This window comes from Halyomorpha halys, unplaced genomic scaffold, assembly GCF_000696795.3.
Source record: "Halyomorpha halys isolate HHAL.00 unplaced genomic scaffold, Hhal_1.1 Scaffold908.1, whole genome shotgun sequence".
Lineage (NCBI taxonomy): Eukaryota > Metazoa > Arthropoda > Insecta > Hemiptera > Pentatomidae > Halyomorpha > Halyomorpha halys.
The window spans coordinates 422,701-444,192 of NW_027115706.1; the positions used below are offsets into that span (position 1 = coordinate 422,701).

At 28.7% G+C, this 21,492-nt stretch overlaps 1 protein-coding gene across 2 annotated transcripts in view; it reads left to right on the forward strand.

Annotated features, from left to right (window-relative positions):
• The window catches only part of LOC106687022 (protein draper), a 129,992-nt gene that overhangs the window by 29,397 nt on the left and 79,103 nt on the right, over positions 1-21,492 (forward strand). For both annotated transcript variants that reach the window (XM_014430670.3, XM_014430672.3), the window contains exon 2: positions 10,090-10,131. The gene's annotated coding sequence lies outside the window, so the exon portion shown is untranslated. The remainder of the gene's footprint in view (positions 1-10,089; positions 10,132-21,492) is intronic.

Here is a 21,492-nt window from a genome sequence, read left to right on the forward strand (position 1 = left end):
TTTATTCGAAGCGTTCCACATTGTGTTTCAGGTAGCAACGAGCTTATTATTGATGAGTTTTTTGATGTGAGATATATACATATACATATATACACTCTTTATTTCTTTATAAGTCCAACATTTCGGCCAATTCCGACATCCTCAAAGATAATCATAAATATAAATTTACACTGGCTTCAATTATTTAAAAACCTTTTGCAGACTATTCTGCCCCGGGCACCAATTTCAGTCACAATAACGCTATTTTGCCACTCTTCCCGTTAGTATTAAAACTTTTAATTTAACCATTTATATCGTTGTGATAACAAAGTATAATAGTGTTAAGTTGATTGTAACTAAAAGTTTTAATATTAATGTGAAGAGTGGCAAAATAGGGTAATTTTGAATGAAAGAGATGACCTGGGCAGAATAGTCTGCCAAAATTTTTTAAATAATTGATGTGAGTGTAAATTTGTATTTAAGCTGGCCGAAACGTTGTACTTTTAATGAGATAAAGAGTCTTTAAGCCTTAAGTTGGATACAATTTATTTTATTTAACCAACTAATAACCGGTCTCAAGAAAGTAAAAATATTATATATAATGAAATTATTATAAATTTTTGATAAGGACTCAAGGATCCATTGATGGTCATAATAATGGAATATGATTGTATAAATGAATAATGCTCCCGGTTCCAGTGAATCAAGAGATAATACTTATGCGATAGACCTATCTTGAAGGAAATATGACGAACTCTCTTTGGAAACCGAGTTAACGATATCTTGAGTTATTGTTTAATGTTTTCTAATTATTTATCTATTATTTCTTAAACTAATGCTCTAAACAAAGTTTTATTTAAGATAAACATTAACAGATAACGTTTTAATGCAGAAATCTTAATTCCAACGTTGCTGCTGGAATTCGAGTTGGTCGGGATGCCAACCGTTGTTCAAGAAACAGTACTTAAAAGTACTGATCCCCTGGCCCTTCATAGATTATAGCGCAAGAGATATTAGATTCCTGGTTCATAATCCATCACATATATTTCGTACTCTTTTATTGGAATGTCTATCTTTTTTGTATCTATAATTTGTGATCTTATGTAAGTATTTAATTGATTAAAGTTCATCATGTCTAAAGTTACTTTATATATGATGGATATTGCTCTTGTCTAAAGTTGCTTTAGACGTCATGGATGTTGCTAGATTCATCTATCAAATATGATTCTCTCTCTCTTGCGTATTGTATATTTTTTTATTTATCCTTTCCAAATGTATTCCTGGCATATGAAAACACTCTCACCTGGCATAGAAAAGTGAAAACAAGATGTACTCTTGTAAAACCTTCTCAAGAGTCATCGTGATGTTCCTATAAGCAGTTCCAAACTACAAGGGAGGTCTTTCACGCATTGAAGGAACTGACCCAATTTGCTATGAAAAAAGTCTCAGAGTACATTTCTCTTAGATAGTATTCTGCATAATATACCCTTCAAATTTTATGATCTGATTGGGTGTTTTTTTAATATTTATTAAAGACAGTAAACATTTATTATTAAATGAATATTTATTTTGGATGAAGATTAGTAATATAAAGAGTAATATCGAATTGTTTATTATATGATGTTCAGGTTTTGTTTTATTTATTTGTTTTTATGATTTATAAAAACATCGGCATACAAAAAATTTGTATACCTTATTTAATTAATTTATTATTAATTTTATTTTGTTTATATCATTATTTATTTAATCGCAGTATAGAGTATCACAATCTAATTTTTTTTTTATGCTTTATTAATTTTACTTATGATTATTAGTTCATGTATAAACGTATGTTATGCTCAGTTATATAACTTTTAAGATTAAACTGCTATTTGATAATATATAATGTGATAATATACAACATATTATTATTATACCTACTGTATATCTTGACAATGTTGCAACTTCCCAGACAGATGCATTGTGTTGCCTTAGAGAAAGATCCGATAATAAAAATGACATGGATTCTTTACGTCACAAAAAAACGGAAAACTCTGAACTTAAGCACATTATTACCTTTTAGGGAAGTCCAAAACTGAAAAGTGACGGAAACTATAATTTTTCTAAAATTTTAGGTTGTATGAATGAAAATTATTTATGTTCTTGTCAAACCTATGTAACGAAATGGATCATATATTCCCTTTATCACAGGCTAAATGCTAACGCTGCGCATTAAACTTTTAGTAAGTCTTTGGTGCAAAAAAAAAAAAAGAAAAGATAGTTGTTCTCCTTTTTCAAGTTTAAGGAATATTGTAAAAAAAAAAAAATTTTATCAATTATCTCAATTGTTTATACATATAAGAACAGTATTTTCTGTCAAAAATGTATTTTTCTTTTGGTATAAATAAATTTGATTGTTGGAGATAATTTTTTTTTTCTTCTTTTCTAGAAAATATATTTTTCTTCCTTAGGAAAACAATTAATTGCAAAACATAAAGTTTTGTTAATAATAAAAAATACTGTTATTATTTTTTATTTATTTAAAATTTTGTAAGTATATGTACTGTTTAAAAAAAAAATATTAATGATAATTGTTATAACGTATAAGAAAGGAAACGCCATTTATTGAATGACACAAAAACTAATGACTGGAGCTAGGAATTTCTTGTACAAAACAAAAGAATTTTTTTTTTCTAGAAAATTACCAGTCTAATTTACCTCTTTTTTAAAGCAGATCCCACAATTTTTATTGTTTTAAACAAAACTAGTAAGCATAATTATTGTTGTTTTACACTACGTATAAAAACAGAGAGTGATTTCACTTGATGACAATAGACACGATTTGAATTTATCAAGCATATTGATGCGTCATTATTGTTTGGTAGTCAATTGAGGTAGGTTCCTACGGTGAGATCTAAACATTATTATTACAAACGACATAGATGCATAAAACTAGTCAATGCGGGTCGCGTTGAATGGATGAGAGAAACGTGTGCATTGTTCGAACGCTGTAGTGGTAAGCATTTTTATTATCTGATCGTTTGGAGGCTCAGTGCCAACGTATGCAATACAAACTGGACCAGGCATTGTCCGTAAGAATAATTTTTTTATTGAGAATAATTTCAAATTATAAAATATCAATCATGATCATAATATTTTTCTTTTTTATAGGTAACAGTTCTATTATATAGATTTATTCTCTTCCTTTTAGCAACGTTTCAATCCTTTCCATTGTTAATTTTCAAACTACTTTCTACAGTGGCGTAGCATAGAGGGAGTTAGGCGGCACGCACCAGGAGTTACTTTTAGGGGGGTGGCGAAATTCCACAATAAATGATATGTTGTAAAAATTTCAATCATTTCATTTTATGACTTTTCTGTTTGTAATCGATAAATATGATTGTTTTTGCCAAACAAATTCTTTAGAATTACTGTACATTGTGACCTCATACATTTACATTTACATTTTTGTTTTTCGCCTTCCCAGCTGCTTTTTAGACTACATCATTTTATCTTTGTACTTTTACATCTACAATATATTAATAAATATTACACACAAGATTCATTTAAAAAAAATATCACTGTTAAAATTATATAATAAGAAGTTTTTTCATACATATTTTGCCACAATTTCTTTTTCATATTATAATTTTAATTTATTCTTAATCTCCAGAAAAGCTTGTGATTCGTCATTTCTTTTCCTTCCATACACGACCCACATTTATAAATAAAAAAAAATTATATAGTTTTATTTTAAATAATTTGAGTTTAATCTGTTCCTAAGGATTTTTTCCTCAATAATTTTTATTGATATTTAATTTTATTAATTTAATTTAATTTTTTTCGTATCCTTTATTAAAATAGAATTAATACTTCATACATATATAATTCATGAAATGTATTATATATATACTTTACTGAGTCTTCTCCCTTTGATTGCCTTATAATATGCATTATAAGGTGTTGATATCAGTCCAGTCCAGCTACGGTGGTATAGTCTAGCTACAGCCTAAGGCTTACTACATGGAATTAAGGAAACGTGAAGTTTAATTTTATCTTATATTTATATTTTATAATTTCATCCAAATTAGTTACTTTAGTGGGAATTATTGTGCATTTTTTTCTTTTCTTTATGATGATAAAAAAAATTTTTTTTTTTAGATTTGATGTCCTAAACTTGTTCTTATAAAATTAATTAGAAAAATACTTGCTTAATTATCAGCATATTAGATTTAGTGAGTTAAAGAAACCTTTCTAGGTTATGGAATCAAAAAGATTTTTTTTTTTAAATCGATTAAATAACCAGTTCTATTTTGATAGAAAATTATGTTTTTTTTATTCTCATAATTCTTTTATAAATAAATAAAAATTGATGTTTAAAACTTTTGCTTCTCTGAGAAGCTATTTGATGACATGATGATATTTTAGTTTGAGCCTAATTTTTCTTATTTCTATTGTATATTTTTTCTAAACACACAGCCTTTTAAATTATATATATGCATATGATTGTATATTATTCGGCTAGAGCCGGAACAACTCCTACGTATTTCTCTTTCATGTAACAGAACCTTTTACAGGCCACAACGATCGATTATGATGTTTTTTTTTCAGGTCAATAATTTAGAATAGTGAAATTAGACCTTACCCTCTCGGATCGTTACCATTCCTCTCATACCTCTATTTCTAGAAATCGAGTCCAGTGTAAATGTTTTTATAAAATATAAATTATTCACTCGAGATGTTAAATAAGTGCAAATGATTAATTCGGGATATTTATTAGAATTATCCTTATTCACAATTATAATGTGTGAGATTCATTTATAATCAAGAGCATCTTCGTAATGAATGTTTTGACCTTGACTTTCAAAATCAAGTTGAATTTACTTATTTTCCTTCATCTTTATTTCATTTTTTAAAATATTGTTAATCTGTTGTAATGTGTGTACGAAATTTAATATTTACTTCAAACGTATCTCATTGTTTTTTAAAACAAAAATTTAGAGTTAAATCAGTGAAGATAATTTTTTTCTCATCTTCAGTCTTGAGTTTCGCCATAAGTCATATAGAGGTCCAGTATATATCGTGGATGGTAGATATGATTCACCAAATTTGTTTTTATAATAAATAGACAATAGAGAGATCATCTTTTGTTGATTGTAGTGTCATTAAACGAGTCATATCGAATCTCCTCTTATCTCTTATCAGGTTTTAGAAGATAGTTAAAATCATTTTCTAAATTTCCTCACTGTATTTATAGTCTTCATTTTTATTTCTTTTGAAATCCTTCTCGTGTACAAGAACATCGTTTCCTCTCTACTCTTCTGGATTTGAACTAAATGCCTTAGGGTGCGTAATATAAAATACTATATATATATATAATATATTTACGTATTTTTTTTACTAAGGAACAGTTACAATATCAAGTTTTACTGATAAGTCTCTAGATTTGTAACTCATCTGATTTTGTTACACATGTTTTTTTTGGCCAAGACTCCCATAGGAGTCCTATACTGCCTAACCACGGTTGGGAGTCAAAGTTTTTCATTTTGTGGAACCGCCACTCAATGAAAAAAGTCAACGCCCCAGGTTGGATTCGAACCGGCACCCCAATAGACATAAAATTGGTAGGACTGTGTCTTAACCACTGACCTCATATGAATTTTTATCTTCAGCTTAAATCTGAAATGAATTAAAAAATTATTTATACTGCGTATGACAACGTTGTTGATAAAGATAATTAAAGCTTATCAATGATATAGGTTGACACAAGGAATATTTTTATTATTTTTTAATTGTCATTTTTTTTTATCAATCTATAAATTTTCCAATATTTCAACAAGTCATGTAATAATTATCTGGTTGTTCTTATCTGGAATCAACTAATTCTTTTCTATATTTAGTGTGCGATATTTTATTATTGAAAAAGCTTTTTCACGATACTCTGATTATTTTTTTTTTGTTTTTAAAAAATATATCTTTTTTTCTAGTTTGTAGAATGTTTTACGTATGTACATTAGAATGTGCTATGTATTGTAACATTTTTAATCATCATTATTGTTAATGTTTAAATAAAAATATTCATTTTTAGCAAAATCAGATAAAATATTTTTATAACATTAAGACAAGTCGATCTGCCTCCCTAAAAATACTCTTATATGATAAATCTATTGGGTCGGGCGGACTCAGCATAAAACACTTCTGTGTGAACTGCAAATATGCCAAGGTCAAGCAATTTTGTTTTTTAGTAGTTTGCGAAGTTTGTTATTCTGGTCCTATCTTACTTATCATGTGTTTCATTTACAGCCTATGTTCACATATCTAACTTCGTCTCCAAGTGAGAAAGATTGTTTTAAAATTATCTAAATTCTTCTTGTTGCGATCAGTGTGTCACTTCATTACATGTATTTGTTAATATACAGCATTTCATTGTATTTTATTTTTCTAAAAAATATATAGTCTGTGCTAATATATCGCAGGAGTGGGTAGCTCATTGCTAAGGCGCTGTGCTACAGAAAAGGATCTGGGGTCGTATCCGGCTGTGCCAGGTAATTATTTTCTGTTTCACTGTAGTCGTGAGTCAGCCCTGTGGGTTCTTGAGCTCTCCTGGGGTCCACCCTACCTCATAGAGTGGCTACTCTTAATTGGGAGAAAATCTGGCGGTCGAGCGTGTTTTTTAATAAATCACCTTCTTGCACAACCGTTGGTAAAATAACAGTACTTCATTACAAAGTATGCACTCATAATTCTCCGTGAGTTGAAGGAGCACAGATTTATTTTTCTTAATGTTGACATATTTAAGTTCTTAATTAAAGTGTACATGAGCCTATTATTTAGAAGACATACACAAACACTATAAGACTATAAGTAGACTTACACAAACACTATAAGACAATAAGTAGACATACACAAACACTATAAGACTATAAGTAGACATACACAAGCACTATAAATGAATATTCATTTTATAAGTTACTGCTAATCAATCGTTTTCAAATATTATATTCCAAAACTGTATATTTTAAATAATAAGGTTCATAGGTTATCAGATTTGATACTCTATAAATCAATTTGTTAGAATAAATACCGTTCAATTTATTCAGATCATATATTGTAAATAATTGACATACTGATAAGCCTTGGGGTTCAAGAGCATCTAAATCAGAATCAATCGATTTGTACAATGTTTACTCTTGCGTTTTGTTGCATAAAATATTATTCCTTATAAAACTTCATAATGTTTAAGAATAATTAATGAGTTTTAGATAGCAGCACTGTTAATTACAAAACCCTTTGTTGTAAAATAGAACTTTTTTCTTTCATTTGTCTGTCGATCGTTTAATGATTTGATACAGTATTACCAATTAAAAAACATAGTAATAATAAGTTATTGCAGTGATTGTACAATCTATAGCTTAACCGCGGTTGATCCTTCTATCCCAATGACCTTGTGAATGCATTCTATCATGTCTAAGGCGATATCAATTGCATCAACATCTAGGGAGTGCACAATAGAGAAAAACAAAGGCTTTATCGGAGTACTTTGTTTACTTCAATATCTCTAATAATACATTTGACCACACCAATCTTGGGGTAATCGTGTTCTTCAAATCCACCATCTTCCTTAATCAGATACAGAGATTCCGTGAATATTCAGTATTCTCAAATCCTTTCCAATTTTTCTAATTGACACTAGAAAAACTTAGTGAATATGACGGATGAACATGAGGAAAATCACCATTATGGAGACAATGATGCAGGGATAAAAATAAATAAAATTTAGTTGCTTACTCAAAAGTAACATTGGTCCCCTGTTACATCATTCAACATTTAGTACAAGAGCCGGGAAGAAAAAAAGGCAGTTATCTCACCCCAATTTCTGATTACTTTAATGAAAACTATGTATAATTAATAGTCAAAATTGATGAGTCAGCCAAGTATAGGTAGGGGTAATAAAAAATAGCGGTCGTTTCAAAGCGATAAAAAAAACTAATTTTTCATTTGGAGCTCTATATCTTAAAAACTACCAACAACACTAGAAAATCTAAGAGAACGTTTTTTAAAGAAGAGTAAATTTGCTAAAATATTAGCCATTGAAGAGCTATTTACGCCCTATAGTTCTTGAGATATAGCCTTTTAAAAAGCAAACTTTCTTAAAAATCTTCTGAAAGATTAGTAGTTAGTTAATTTATTTTGAGAAATCTATATCTCAGGAACTATGTGACGTACAGGTGCCTTTTACCACTCAAATTAAATCTAGTATAATGGACTATAAAGATTGGGGGCATCAAAAATTCAAATTCAAAAATCAAAAATTGGGGTATGATAACTGCCTTTTTTCTCCTCTTGGGCTCTTGTACTAATTGTTTTTACATGATGTTAATACAACATTGTAAATAGATGTTACAACGATCATCTTGGAGTTGACAATATTAAACACTAACCGAGTGTTCGAACATTTTGCTTTCCTTTATGGGGTGTAGGCAGCTTTATTTGGTCATAAAAGTCCAGACAGACTGTAATTTCGTCCTTCGGGAACACAAAGGAATATTCAATGGTATGGAGGAGATCGGTTTGTATCATCTAATCATATAAAACATATGCTATATCCCTTCTAGCCCTTCTTGTTAACCGTTCATCGATATTGGCATTCATTACTTACAAGCGTGCTGTTGACACAGAATTATTTATTTTTCTCTTGTTTGTGAGATACCTTTTATGTTTCCAGTGACTGAGCCTCTTTTATTTTCCCACCCGTCCTCCCACTCTTCCTCCGTTTGAGATTTTCTATCATATAAGTATTTAATTCTTCTCTTATTTATGTATTTAAGTGTAAACATTTTTAATATGCATATATGTAGAAATGGTACACAGGGGTAAGGCACTATTCCACTAACTGCAAATAATTATTTGCCACAGCCGGATGACAGATAATTATTTTCTGTTACACTGTATCCTTGAGTCAATCCTGTAAGTTCTTGATACGTGAGGTCCAATATATTCAATACTCATGAAATGGTTACTCTTAATTGGGGAAAATCTGCCGGTCGAGCGTTTTTTTGACCTAATCACCTTCTTGCACAACCGTTGGTCTAGTAACAGTACTTCCTTACAAAATACTGCACCAGTGACCCTTCATGGGTTCACATTGTATATGCAGAGATGATACAGCTTCATAATAATCTTCGGGCTTATCAGGAGCTCTCATATCTCGAATTGAAGTAGCTTTGTTCTACTTTCCAACGGCCATATCTCCTTGGTATTTTCCTTTTCCAAATTTATAATTCCAAAACTTCTGCCTGCACCCTTTATTTTCTTACTCTACGTTCATCTACCCATTCATTATGTACTAAATCCGACCCGATTAATTTATGTATTTCTCCTCCTTCTGTAAATTCTTTCTCATGAGTGCATCCTCCCTCTGGAATTCCCTCCCCCATCCTTGTTCACCTATTCTCCATCGTTCTATACTCTTAACAATTTTTATTGTAGTTTAAATATCAAGCTGTTGTAAATATTTTGCCTGAAAAATGATCATAAAGTCTTGTGAATTACGTAATTATTCTTAGGTGAGACTTCTTTCCCAAAATAACATTATTTTTTTCATTTCATTTAGTTATGTATTGAACCAAGAAAGTCGGCTGGAGTGTGTAAACATTTTAGTGCAAGTAAAACTCTAATGCCAAGGTACCTGGATTCAATGAACCCTGTTTAGTATGGTTAGACTTTTTAAGATTTTGTTTGGTACCTTCTTAGTGCCATGTTACACAGGAGGAATATTTTGATCATTATTTCCAATGACCTATTTTAATGGTTCATTTAATCATTGATCCCTCTTATCTTACCCTTCAGATCACGTACTCTAAACAGTTTAATTATTATTTATGAGCTTTATCTTATAATTTCTCATCGTTCAATATTGATTTTCAATTCATCATATAAATCATTAATATTAAAGTATTGCTTCTGTAACACATATTTAAAAAATTTTTTTTATTCAATGATACTGTTTAGTGTTGTTCACCTTTTACTGTTTTCCGACCATTGTACTGTAATTTTAATACTTTCATACTAAATAAATCAAATTAAAATATTAGTATTCAATTTGTCTAATAAAATTATTGTGTGTTTCAGTATTTTTTCGGGAAAGCTGTGCTGAAAACGCATTTTGCAGTGGTAAGTTTAATGTTTTATGTTTATGTATGTCGTTTTATATAAAACATAAACGAAAAATTATGTCTGTTTTTCAATATTCCTTGCTAACCAATTTCTGTTTTGTCTTCGAAATTTTATTTGTCAACTTGAAGATATGTTTTCATTGTTGTTGTTGTTTCAAATGTTTCAAATTCAAATTGAATTTAAATTCTTCAAATTGGATGGACCAAAATTCATACATAAAAAAAACTTAGTTTAAAGTTAACAATAGTAATAGTAACAACTTAAATTATAGTTACGGAAACATATAAGAATTGTATTTTAGCAAAAAATTACAGCTATTGAGGTAAGAAAATCCTTGTGGGACACATGGGACAGTTTATTTTATATACACTCATGTGTTAAAAGCAATTCTGAAGTATTTTGAACAATTTAAAATTGGTAACTGCTATAAAATTGTCGCTCATTATTTATGAACCTTTTGAAATTTTGCTTACGTTACCAATAATTGAAAAGTGAATAAAGGACAAATACATTTGCTGATACAATTATCTGATAGAAATAGAACAAAGAGCGATGACAGCATGATATCTTGCAAGGCACTCCCTGGGTGTGTCTACTTCGTCTTCCACCGATAAGATAATTGATAAAGTATTGACCAGCTAAAAGAAGTAAAAAAAACTTACTATTTTCTTTAAATAAAAAAAAATCACGAAAATGTCTTTTTAATCTGAAAACGATTTACATTAATGCCTATTAAAACTTGCTAAATAAAGGTAAAATGGAAAGTCGTGTGTGTGAAATTATCAGATATATTTTTTGTTATTTACTGGTATAATAAATAATTAATTTGCATAAGAAATCATTTTTTATTATTTATATCGTTTTTTATAAATCTTTTTTTAATGTTTTTCCTTATATATAGGAAGGACTAGAACAATAGTATTTGTTGAAAATTCGTTTAAATAGGGTCTTTTTTATTTTTTTTACAGATAGTAGAATACGTACTTCTAAATCGACATAGTTCTTACACAGAAATTTCCATTTTTTCAACTAGATTTTAGTTACTATATAAGAAGTGTGGTGAAAAAAATATGTCAGAATTTTAAAATATTTTACAGCGTTTAAAAAATTTAACCAACTTCGGCCTATTTTGAATTTCAAAACTTTTACGTTCCCTCTATAGATGTATCAATTTGTTTTGTCATTTTCCATCAGTTAGTTTGTTTCGTGCCTCTGTTTTAAATATGGTTCGAATGGTTGGGCCGATGAACCATCAATAATTAATTCATTAATTTAATTAATAATTAAATAAATCATCCACCACTTCTATCGGTTATTTGATTCTTGGATTTCAATTATTTTTTTTCTAAAATCAGTATTAAATTTTAATTGGGTAAAATTCCTTGAATACTTTTTTTTTTACTTGATAACCAGTGGAGAGACCTCGAAAAACGGAATTGAAGTTGTGAGAAACAATTCACGGCCATACCCATCTCATTATATCAACCATCATCGATGAAAATCAGTAGCCCTTGTCCCGTCACGGGTCGTCGAGCCACCGTTTTATAAATATATATTTTTATTTTGGTACAGACTGTCTGTATCTGATCTACTGCAGTAACCACTCATCTAAATGTGATGACGGTAGGAATCATTGTGTTTTTATCTGGTTACTTATAAGTCACTATGTAACCTATTATGATAATTTAATTGATAAACGGTTACAAATAATAACCGTTATTTATAGTTACCGTGATTCACTGAATATTGGCATTATTTGGCTCAATATATTACATCATAAGAAAAATGGTCTCACGGTCAATAAACATTAAATCTTAGAAGTGAATCATAGTTTAATATTCGTCTTCCTTAGTACTACGTGACCTTGCTGTCCCATGTGTTTCATCTTCCGGTGAGAAACTATTTTAAAAATTTAGACAAAATCAAAATTGGCACCCAAAATTTTTGAATTTTTTTTTATAAGATGCATCTATACTATATTGATGTTCTTTATTTTTGTCAAAAAAACTCTTGAAACTTTTGCCAAACTTTAAAATTCAATATAAATAATATTGATAGCATACGAATACTTAAGAGCCATTAAAATTGAAAAAATAAGATGTCTTTTAACTTGAACTGTAATGTGCGGGGCGAAAATATATTTTTTTTTTTTTAAATTAATAGTGTTTTATATTTACATATAATTTTTTTTACCAGTAAACCATTAAACTAAGATGACATTTCATTTGTTCCAATTTTCCAGCGCTGCCCAAACTGGAATGCCCAAGCGTAGCTAACGGTGCCGCCAGGAATTTCCACGTTCTCCAAGTATTACAAAAAAAATAAATAAAAGCTAATGATTAGAATAAAAATATTAAATATACAGTGTATTTTCCTACATATTCAACCGCTCTAAGGATTATTCTGGCGTAATTTTTATATTTATTTAACTCCACAAGGGTGCCGCGAAATTTTTTTACCCGAAAAGGGTGCCATGGCGAAAGAAATTTGGGATCCGTTGCACTAATAAAATTTAAATTACTTAAAAATATTTTATGAAGGAAGGGAGATACAGTCTGTATATTTCATGGTCATTTAATTAATAATACAATACTTAACTTATCAATTTAAAAAAAAAACAATTGTGAAAAACTAAAATTTATTAAAGATTAGAGGTTTCTGGACTTGATGAAATGAAGATTGTTCCATGAAAAATTAATATATACATTTCTCAAAAATTAAAATTCGACATTGAAAAATTATTACTTTATTTAAAATTATTTTAATAGCATTGGAATTTTCAATACAGCCAAATATTTAATTTATTTTAATTTCATTCCCATTATTTTCACCATGGATTAAAGATTTTCATTTTGTTGGACCGCTACTCAATGAAAAAAGAAAACTGCCCAACCACTGAGTTACGGGCGGTCCTAAAATTATTAGCTGACTGTATGTAATTATTTATAGAAAGAATGTGAAGAATGTAGACAAACGTACGCGTGCTACATTCACACAACATAGCTATGTTGTAAACTAAAACTATTTACTTGCAACCTAAGTTTCTCCCCACTTCGTGTGGGCTTCGTCTGGGATGATTACTAACTTATAGATAATTCTGATAAAAAAATGACTGATAGAAAAAAATTGTCTAAAATTTTGTTTTGTTTTTTTTCATCTTAAACTTTTTAAAAATTTTTTTTGTCAAAATATTCAATTGGTTTTTCTCATATACGTAAGATTTCCCCTTGTCAATTTTCCAAAAGTGGATGTATTGATTTAATACTTAATAACTTCTGAGAGTTTTGTTAATGGGTTGATTCTCCATATGTCTGTCTCATGTCATTGTATAGCTATCATAAAAATTACTTGTATATATATATAATACTGTCATAAATATCAATCAATAAATTTATAATTTATTCAATGAATGATTTAATACTCCTCAAATGTATATCCATAGAAACACAGATCATAATATTAAAACAACTCCACAGTGTACATACCACATAAGTTTCACGAAAACTTACAATGTACTATATATGTATGAAGTATGCCCTCAACTTAAATTGCCGGAACACACTTCATTTTTTGGTTTGCTGGTTGGTTAAAGTGGACTGTATAAATGAAAAATGAACATGGTTAAATGAGAAATAATTCTATTGTTTATGTTACAATGGTGTGGTGGGTGGCCGAAAGGAAACATTAAGATTAAATGGTTAGTAAAATTTTGAATACTGGGCTATGGAATTGTAGATATAAAATTGAGGTGGTTGATGATGATGGTCAAGTGGTGGTGCATGTTAATTATTGGTATGTGGACTTACTCCATGGTTCTTTCCTCCCTCTGCATCTTTAAGCCCCTCTCCTCTCTACTGCAGGGAACAACTCCAAGAGTTTTACTCACTCATGGGGGATTCCTGATGTCAGAGACAAAGAAATGATGATCTGCTTCTCAAAACAAGATGGCTCTCACTCTCACTTTTTTCGCTTGCTTCACTTGCTACCAAGCGTTGGGGGAGGCAAGCTTTTGATGCTGGCCTCATGGGCGCTACTGGTCCAAAGCCTTTCTGCTTCACCTTTCCGTTGCCGTAGGTTACCGGAACAATATATATATTATATGAAATAAATATGTATACATATGTATTTAAAGGAATTGTATTGATTTATTTAAAAATACGATTATATGTAATCAATATATTTTTTGTTATAGAATTAGTTGATTTTGATTATAGAGCCTCAATAGACCAATTTGACTGTTTTTAAAAATTATCCTTACGTTATATATTTGTTGTTATCTGAATATTTACTGCCTTATTATGATTCTTTTGTTGAATATAATCGCTATTAATAATTTTATATAAATAATAGTTGAGTTGAGAAAATGTTCTACCTTTCACTGAGTTTGATGCCCTAGCATGGTGTGGTTGGTATGTCCCCAGTCCAGTTGTCCTTCAACAAGGTCAAACCCACTATCCTTTCAGTTGTTCTTAGTCTTAGAATCATTTAACATTATTTTAGTCATAAATACATATTATATTTTTAATATTATATATTCTGTTCTATCAATAATCATCATAGACTTGTCAACATACGATCTTAACATTTTTTAGGCAGATTCGTTTAGTGTATAATGTAAATATTGATATTTTATGATAATATTATTCATTTTTAAGAAAATGTTTCTAACCAGTTCCTTATTTGAAATAATCAACTAAATCAAAAAAATTGAATATTGAAAATCTAAATAAAATAAGTTAATGTTGAATTTTTTTTTCTTCTCAAATCTGTTCGTCTTTTTAAAAGTTACATAATTGTAATCATATCACTGGCTTCAGTATTTTTATTATAATTAATTCAAAACAATAACCTTCAAACCTCATTAAATCTTTCGGTGATTAAGAGACTTGTGCTGTCGCATAATAATGGCCGAAAAACAACGTTAGTTAATTAACAAAGGCCAATATTCTTTCAGTTGTTCTTAGCCTTAGAATCATTCAAAGTTATTTTAGTCATAAATATATATTATATTTTTATTATTATAGATTCTTTTCTCTCGATGGCAATCATCATAGACTTACTAATACAAGATTTTAATACTCTTTAAGCGAATAGCTCACAGAATTGCCAATTTTTCTAAGTGTATATTGTAAATATTGGTATTTTATGATAATATTCAATTGTTGTTAATTGTGCAAGGTAAAAGATTTATCATAGTATTATTACTCCAAATCTTCCCACCCCTTTAGTGTAATAAACCCTTCTTCACCTCGATCCATTTGGATCTTACTTGTCTAAAGCTCTCATAGGGATTTGATGCTTCAGGCTTAATTATTACCCGATTCAAGTGTTGTGATCTGCGAAAGGTTTTGACATTAACATAAAATATGTACCTTTTCTTAGTCCTGTATGCACAGACGGCTCGTGAAATCTTCCTCTATTTTATCATCCTCAAATGATATTTTAATGGGCCATGGCCCATGAACGAGCCTGTTATTGTTCTCGACTGATTCCTAGCTAGTAGGTTTATGGGAAATTTTGCCTTTTTCTTTGATATATTTATGAAGATTCTAGATGGTTTCACACCAGGTTTTGTAGCCCAGTGTATTTCCTTCTTCTCTGTTTTCCAGGATTCAATATACTTAATTACTACAGGGTAGCTGCCCTCTCTGGAAGTGAAAAAAAAATATTAATTTAATAAAAATTAAATTTCTTTTTCAAGAAAATAATTGTAATAACTAATTAATCACTGCTATAATTATTTATAATTTTCTGAAAATTTTGGTTTCATTCACCTTTTCCGTGCTGAAATGTCACAATCTGATTGACTATGGCTTGCCTCCCCCCTACTAGTTTTGATCCTAGGTACGCCCTTGTTCAGGATATCGGATTTGTCTTAGCTTAGCATATATATTTCTCTTTACTAAAACCAAAATTTACAACCATTAAGTTATTTATTAGTTTTATAAAGAGTTTAATTAACCAGCCGTATAAAAAAAACACTTGTTAAAGGCTTTTGAAAACATTGTTTATTTTGTTTTGTTAAAGTTTAATCTATCTAAAAATATACCTCTAAAAATAGATTTGTTTTTGTTGCTCGAAACCGCAGAATTAATCAACGGTATTCCCATTATATCATTGAAGTCACCACTGCTGCTTTTATTGGCTATAAATTATATTTTATCTGTATTTATTTTAATTTCTTTTTTACGATAAAAGATTCTTACATTTTTCTTGACAATGTTCCATAATTTTTTAAGTGTACTAAATCTGAATTTCAGGTTGCAAACTCGACAGCCTCCGGTTTCGCTTCAAATTCGAAAATAAAATTCTGGAATTTGTTTTTGTTTTCACTTCTAAAAGAAAACTAAATGTTTTTCGAAAATCAATATATTATACAAAGTTAGGGTAATTAAAATTTTCTACAAAATGCACTTATTACATTTAATTTTAGCAACTCTTTGGTGCCATTAGAACGCGTTTAAAATAGCTTAAATATAGTTGATGAGTCCACAGCAAAAGTTATGATTTTTCAACAATCGATAAGGATGAAAATGAAAAATTTTCGTAAAATATTATGAAAATAGTAAATGTAAAAAACTGGATCATAACTCTACTTATACACCACCATATTTTTCCTTTAATGAAAAGTAATTTTTGATTTTAAATAATTGATTAATTTTTCTTATAACAGTATTCTGAACCATGCTTTTTCCTATTAACTGCAGATTACTTCAGTCATTTGTGTTTAAAATTTTTTTTTGTACTAACTATACAAATTTTTTTTTTAAACAAGAATCCAATTTCTATAGAAATAATTAAAAAAGTATGAAAACAAATGATTGTAATGTATTAAGACAGTTGTTTTACCAAAAGTTAATCTTTTTGAAAATGATATATTTCTGAGGAGACTAAATCAATAATATAACAAAAAAATTAAATTTCTGATCAATAAACTTGTATCAACCTTCAAAATCTGTTTCTCCATAAGTCTAAATCATTGTTTAATATTCCAATAGTACTGTAGAACCCCTTTTAACCGTCTCTCCGACTAAACCGGATATTTTGTATACTTGAATTGAATGATTTATAAATAAATTTGAAATTAATCGTATGAATTTATTTTTATCCTCAGTAGTAAACTTGGAAACTAACAAAATGAAAGCTTCTGTCATGCTTAAATGTTTCGTCTTTAATCAAAGGTCATTTACCGTAAATATAACTTAATACTAATATTATTCTTTCAAAGAAACAAATTTTTGTAAAATTCTTTCAAAAATTTATAAGATTAGCCCTAAAGAATTAGGGAGTGCCAAAAAATTCTTACTATAAAGGTGCGATATGTTTTAAGACTGAGTTAAATAATAATAATAAATATAATAATAATAATAAATAATATAGACCATTAAATTATTTTGCCTGATATGAGTTAAACTTCAGAATGAATTTTTTTAATTTTTTTATTACCAACTGTTTTGGTCCTGACAAGAATGGATAAACAGGGTTTTACTGTACCTAGTTGTATAATTTGTTCATCAATAAAAAAAAAAAATTTATTGTAATATAAAAAAAAAAAAAACTAAACGTTTACCAATAGAATTATTCTTAATATATTCTGAGCTTTTGTATGGCTCGGTCTAAAAGTGATGAAATTCTCGGATAATTCCTTTGTGAAAAATATTTATGTTTACAATACCATGTCAAGGTTTTAAACCCTTATCTCCTAAGCTTATGTGCCTATCTACAAATATTTATTCTGGGACCATGTTAGAACACGTTAACACACAGTTCAATTATTATACTGTAAATAAACGTTTGTTTAGGTATTTTTATGTTTTTATAGTTGACCATGTATTAATATGAAGAAAAAGTTATGTTTTAAATTAAATAATATTTGTTTTAATCATTTTTAAGCAAATAGTTAATATTGCTGGTAAACATCAATTAGTGCGATTTTGTTTTTATCATTTAGTCAACGCTCTTCATAATAATAAACTTATTTTTTATAAAATCTAGGAGGGGCATCCTGGTGAGCAGGTCCTCATTTTACAAATTATAAAACTGTTAATTTAATTATACTACTCATTGCTCAAATTGTATAACTATAATATTATTCTGTACGTCAGATTATATTATTTTTTTCAATATGGTGTAATTCATTTCAATATATTGTGCTTTGTCTTTTCTAGCTTTTCGAGCTTTAAGTTGTCTTGTTCTAAACATTTCTAACTGTTAAACAGTATTTAAGTTTTAATTCGCTGAGAGAGTAAAATAAAATATTACACGGTGATCACTAAAACACTTTTATATAATAGAGAAACATTTATTTATTTTCGATACAAGAATAAATTTCCGACAATTTCATTTGTTATAGCCACATTAAACGTTTTGCTTTACTTAGTTAATTATGTTTATCTTTGTAGGAGTAGTAGTTTTTATGATATTTGACAAAATAAACTCACAAAATTTTAATTTCTAGTTGTTCGTATAAAATGTTGGATATTTGAAAAAATATATCTCTAGATCCATAGGACGCACATATGTCTGCCAACACTCAAAATAAAAGAAATTTAAATTACTATGAAGTAGATCGACTGTGGGTAGGTTTGGGCCGCTGAGACCTCTACAATATGCATTCTTGTAGGCGTCCAGATGTGCCAACCTGTCTAAGAACCTTCCCACGCTTTGGGACAACCAATCTGCACACTGCCTGAGTAGGATTCTTTTTTAATTCTTAATCTTCAGCTTTTGATGCAAATATTATCAAGAACCCTTGCTTATTGCGAATAAGGTTTAAAGTTATGTATCTGAAAAAAAAAAATTATTTCTATAAATCTCCTTGTGGACATTAATCCTGACTCTTGAAGTCTTCTAGAACCTTCTTGGCGACCCACGCTCAGTTCTGTTATTACAACAGTGACGTTATATTTTGCCCGATATCATCAGCAGTTTCTTTTTTTTTCATTTATTGGATTATCTTAATCAACCTCAGCTTATTTATGGCCTACTACTCAGCGTTAAAAATAAATGAAAATATTCTTTCAAGAGATTCATAAAACGTTATTTTATATTGCGTATCATTTTTGTAGCATATAGGTGTGAGAAGTGTTCCTCTTTTCCAAGGTTGATATAGATCCGTTACTTACAAAAAAAAAAAAATAGTTAAAAATATTAGCTAAAAATATTTATTAAATGAATCCAATCTGAGCCGTCTTTAACTAAGTTGTGCCCTGGGCATTTATGGAGGCCTTAGAGATTAGAGTTGGGTCTTTCTGATTATTTCTAAATAACTTTGGGTTATAAATTACACGCTAGTTAAAATCATTAATTTTCTCTATTTAATTAACATGTACGAGGGGTACTTTTCTTGATTTTTTTCCTTGAATTATTATTTTTATTTTATTATTATTATATATTTTTTCTTTTGATGTATATAGTTTGATTTCTAGCCTTCTGTTTGTACATATTTAGAGAAAGAGTTTTAATTTTTTTTTTCATTTATTTATTTTATTTTGTTATTTATTATTTTAGTATGAATATGATGAGTTTATCAAAATTACCTATTGCCCAAAAACGTTGTGGCAGATTGTAATATTCATCAATAAATAAAGTATTGAGAAATAAAAAAAATGCTTATAATTTTTTTATCTAGTTTGGAGATTGCTTGAAGCTTATTTACAAATTCACAATGATCATTTTCTTAGGGGATATAATATAAGCGTATCGTATTTATTCCTCGTCTACTTAACCTAAAATTATTCGATATTATCGTTCTATTTATCGATCCTTCAAATATCGAAGCTAGGAAGTATACTGAACACACAAATTATTTTAAAACTAACGTCAATGTCAAACTAACGAATGCCAATATTAAAAAATATGAAAATCTTTGATCTAATACAACCAATATCACCAACACAAAAAAAAAGCGTAAAGATATCAATGGTTACGTGAGATAGAAACTACTTCTGTTAATCAAGACCTAATTGCATTAAATGATTTTAATTTGATACCTCAGTATCAAATCTTTCTTTCCCTTTGTATATACCTAGATCACGTACTCGAAATCTTACCGATAATGTATGTATCCAAGCGACTTCTTAAAACATGAATACTGCTCGAAAATAATGGTTGCAATATTTTTCTAATTGCATGTTTGTTTTTTTTTATGTTCCTGATGAAAATCTATGTTTATTATATTGATTTTTAAATTTAATTTTTTTTTTCGATTGGCTCTTCAGATCATATGATCTTTCGCCACCCAGAATTTCCTTCTTCACGCCTGCTTGTCTTGGGCTACCGCTTTCCAGTTTTCTGCATGCAGCTCTTTCACATATTTGGTTCTGTCTATCCATAGGTTTTTGACCTTCCATGTGGTCTCTTGCCAACTATACTGGCATTCATTGTTGTGTAGGCTCGTCCTAATGGAGTGCTTCGAACCACAACGCTTATCTTAATCTCCTTGCCTTCATATCATGAGATTTTTAATTTAATTATGTTATAAAAATATTTAAGATTTAATAAAGGAGGAATGCCTAGTACAACAAGAATGTATTTGTTGATTATAAATATGATTATTACAACTAAAGGCATGAGCGGTTCATGGTGCAATGTAACATTTTAGGGAAAAATAAAGATCTTTGCTTTGATGAATATTTTAAACATTCTTCAACTTTCTTAGTTTTCAGAAATTTACACTTTAAAATAGGAATTAATAAACAACAGCAGTCTTATACAGTCCAATTAACATTTTAAAAAATAAAAAAAGGAAGAAAAAACTGAATTTAATCAAGTTTTTTAATTTTTTTTTTGTTTTTTAAAGTGCATATAAATTATAAAAATTATATAATTTATAAATACTATACAGGTATAGTATAAAGTCCACTGTGTTGTAACAATTCGATCTTTATGAACTTTTCTATTATTTTGGTTGTCGTTTTTTATTTTATTTTCAAACGTAAATAAGAAGGATATTATTATAATATTATTATTATAGCTTTTGTTTTGTTTTTTTCATTTTATTATATAATGTTTTTTTATGTGTTTATGCTCAGTCGAAATTCCCTATCAGTTCCCATATATTTATTAAAAAACCTTTAAATGTTTATGAAATTTTATATCATCCGTGCAAATAACATATATGGATAAATAATGACAGTTAAAAAAAAAAAAATGAATTGAAACTTGCTTTCTACAACTTTGTACAAACTTGTTCAGTTTTGTTGTTGAATTCGTATCAAATCTTCACTTTTAAAATACTAAACTGAATTTAATTGAGGCAAGTTGCTTACTTTTTAATGAAGTAAGGACAATTAAATCTTTCAAAGTTTTATATTAAAAAATATACCATTAAATATATAATTATATCATAAAAATTTT